Here is a 3,663-nt window from a genome sequence, read left to right on the forward strand (position 1 = left end):
ATTAGATATTATGCACTAAGTGCTTGACAAAATATAATGAAACACCAACTATCCAATCAAAAGAATAGGATGGTTGTGCATTCACTGATATGCAAACATCTGCAACCTACATTATTAAAGGAAAGTGCACGATATTAATACATTCTATATCTCAGAGTCTTTCACAAGAATTTTTAAAGTACCCCCACAACAATCCTGTGAACTAGGTACTAGTATTTATTTCAGTAAGTGAAAGAAAGTGAATTCGCTCAGTCGTGTCCGACTCTTTGCGAACCCATGGACTGTAGCCTACCACACTTCTCTGTTCATGGGATTTTCTAGGCAAGAGTACCGGAGTGGGTTGCCATTTCCTTCCCCAGAGGATCTTCCCAACCCAGGGGTTGAACCTGGGTCTTCTGCATTGTAGGCAGATGCTTTACCATCTGAGCCACAAGGGAAGTCAGAAGAGGAAGTTAAATTGTTTTTTCTTTCTTTTTTTTTTTTTCTTGATATAGGGAGGTCACACACATGCAGAGTGATCAGCTAATAATTTATATTCAGCCATTATAACATACTTGCTTAAAGTATCTGTTTCTGTATCTTAGTCTGTTCCATAAATTGAATTCTACTTTTAGGTAATAACATTACACTGGTACTGACATTACACTGTCATAGCTATTACACAAAGAATTTTGATATATGATTCACTTGACATTTAATGTTCCACATTTAAGTCTTAGAATAAGAAATCAAATGAAATTTTAATGGAATTGCTGTACACATGTAGATTAGTGTTTGGAGAGTTATTATTTATATACTTGTTGAGTCTTTTTGTATTGGTATGGTTCCATTTATAATATTCAAATCTTTCTAATTGTTGATGTCATTCTGTTTGTTTACATGGATTTTGCACATTTACTGTAAAGTTGATATCACATTAAATTACACTGATGATTTTATTCTATTAGAATTTCACTTCTGTTATAGCAAATATATTTTTAAAAACTGTGTTGCTGTTTTATTTATTTGAGCACACATACAGTAATTATAAAGATTTCCCTCTGATCACTGATTACTTCTACCTCTGCAGGCTCTCTTTTCTACTACGGTCTTCAACTGCAAATTTTTCTACTGTGAGAATTCTCAGAGTCCAATGACCAAGGTTGAAGAAGTATTGATTATCTTCTCATTATTGTATTATTCACCTGAAAGTCATTTTTTTGTCTTTATTGATGAATACTTGACAAATAAAATTATGTATATTTAAGATGTACAAATTTATGTTTTGATACATGCATACACTGTGAAATAATTGCTACAATAAAGCTAATTAATATATCTATCACTTACATAGCTTTCATCTTCCTTCTATTTTTCTTTGTGATGAGAATACTTAAGAAGGCACCCCTTTTGTTGTTCTGTCACGAAGTCCTGTCTGGCTCTATGTGACCTCATGAACTGCAGAACACCAGGCTTCTCTGTCCTTCACTATCTTCCAGAGTTTGTTCAAACTCATGTCCATTGAGTTGGTGTTGTCATCCAACCATCTCATCCTCTGCTACCCACTTCTCCTTTTGCCCTCAATCTTTCCCAGCATCAGGGTCTTTTCCAATGAGTTGGCACTTCACATCAGGTGGCCAAAGTACTGGAGCTCAAGCTTCAGCATCAGTCCTTCCAATGAATATTTCCTTTAGGATTGACTGATTTGATCTCCTTGTTGTCCAAGGGACTCTCAAGACTCTAATCCAGCACCACAGTTCGAAAGCATCACTTCTTCAGTGCTCAGCATTCTTCATGGTGCATCTCTCACATCTGTACATGACTACTAGAAAATCCATAGCTTTGAATTTATAGACCTTTGCAAGCAAACTGATGCCTTTGCTTTTTAATATGCTGTCTAACTTTGTCATACTTTTTCTTCCAAGGAGAAGGCATCTTTTAATTTCATGACTGCAATCACCATCTGCAGTGATTTGGAACCCTAAGAAAATAAAATGTGTCACTCTTTCAGACTTGATGCCATGATCTTAGTTCTTTGAAAGTTTAGTTTTAAGCCAGTTTTTTCACTCTCTTCTTTCACTTCATCAAGAGGCTCTTTAGTTCCTCTTTGCATCTGCGATTAGAGTGATATCATCTGGATATCTGAGGTTGTTGATATTTCCCACAGCAGTCTTGATTCCAGCTTATAAGTTATCCAAACCAGCATTTCACATAAAGTACTCTGCATAGAAGTTAAATAAGCAGGGTAACAATATACAATCTTGATGTACTCCTTTCTCAATTTTGAACCAGTCTATTGTTGCATGTCTGGTTATAATTGTTTGTTATTGTGGAAACAGGTTTCTCAGGTACCCTTTTACCAATTATTTTATACACACACACACACACACACACACACACACACACACACATATCCCCCTTTCCAAATTTCAGGTATACAATTTAGTATCGTTAACTATTATTGCATTGCTGTATGTTAGATTTCAGGAACTTTTTCATATTGCTTAACTGGAAATTTATATTCCTTGATTACCATCTCTCAGTTTCCCTCTCCCTCTGTTCCTGGAAGTCACTATTCTACTTCTTGTCCCTATGACTATTATTGATTCTGCATGTAAGTGATATCATGCAGTACATGTCTTTGTGTCAGTAATGCCTAATGTGGCTCCCCAGCAGCGTTAGGCATTACTGACATCATTGTATGTTTAACTTATCCTAATGATCATGCTCTAAGTTTATCCATGTTATCACAAATGGCAGTATTTCATTTTTTAAAATTGAATAATATTTTATTGTTTATATAACATATTTTCTTCATTGATTAAACTACTGATGGACATTTAGGTGGTTTCAGATCTTGGTTATCATGGATAATGCTGCAATGAACACAGGAGTGAAGATATCTCTTTGAAATCCTGATTTCACTTCCTAGGATATATTCCCAGAATTGGGATTCAGTTCAGTTGCTCAGTTGTGTCTGACGTTCGCACCTTCATGAATCACAGCATGCCAGGCCTCCCTGTCCATCACCAACTCCGGAAGTCCACCCAAACCGATGTCCATTGAGTCAGTGATGCCATCCAACCATCTTATCCTCTGTTGTCCCCTCCTCCTTCTGCCCTCAATCTTTCCCAGCATCAGGGTCTTTTCCAATGAGTCAGCTCTTCGCAACAGGTGGCCAAAGTATTGGAGTTTCAGCTTAACATCATACTTTCCAATGAACACCCAGGACTGATCTCTTTAGGATGGACTGGTTGGATCTCCTTGCAGTCCAAGGGACTCTCAAGAGTCTTCTCCAACACCGCAGTTCACAAGCATCAATCCTTCGGTGCTCAGCTTTCTTCCCAGTCCAACTCTCACATCCAAACATGACCACTGGAAAAACCATAGCCTTGACTAGACAGACCTTTGTTGGCAAAGTATTGTCTCTGCTTTTTAATATGCTTCCTAGGTTGATCATAACTTTTCGCCCAAGGAGTAAGTGTCTTTTAATTTAATGGCTGCAATCACCATCTGCAGTGATTTTGGAGCCCAAAAAATAAAGTCACCCACTGTTTCCACTGTTTCCCCATCTATTTGCCATGAAGTGATGGGACAAGATGCCATCATCTTAGTTTTCTGCATGTTCAGCTTTAAGCCAACTTTTTCACTCTCCTCTTTCACTTTCATCAAGAGGCTTTTTAG

The 3,663-nt window shown here is 37.3% G+C and overlaps 1 non-coding gene across 1 annotated transcript; it reads right to left on the bottom strand.

Moving 5' to 3' along the window:
* Nucleotides 1-365: 365 nt before the first annotated feature.
* Nucleotides 366-437, bottom strand: TRNAC-ACA (transfer RNA cysteine (anticodon ACA)). Its single transcript has one exon. It is a non-coding gene; the product is annotated as a tRNA-Cys (tRNA).
* Between the last annotated feature and the right edge of the window lie 3,226 nt (nucleotides 438-3,663).

Source organism: Budorcas taxicolor, chromosome 6, assembly GCF_023091745.1.
Source record: "Budorcas taxicolor isolate Tak-1 chromosome 6, Takin1.1, whole genome shotgun sequence".
NCBI classification, from domain to species: Eukaryota; Metazoa; Chordata; class Mammalia; order Artiodactyla; family Bovidae; genus Budorcas; species Budorcas taxicolor.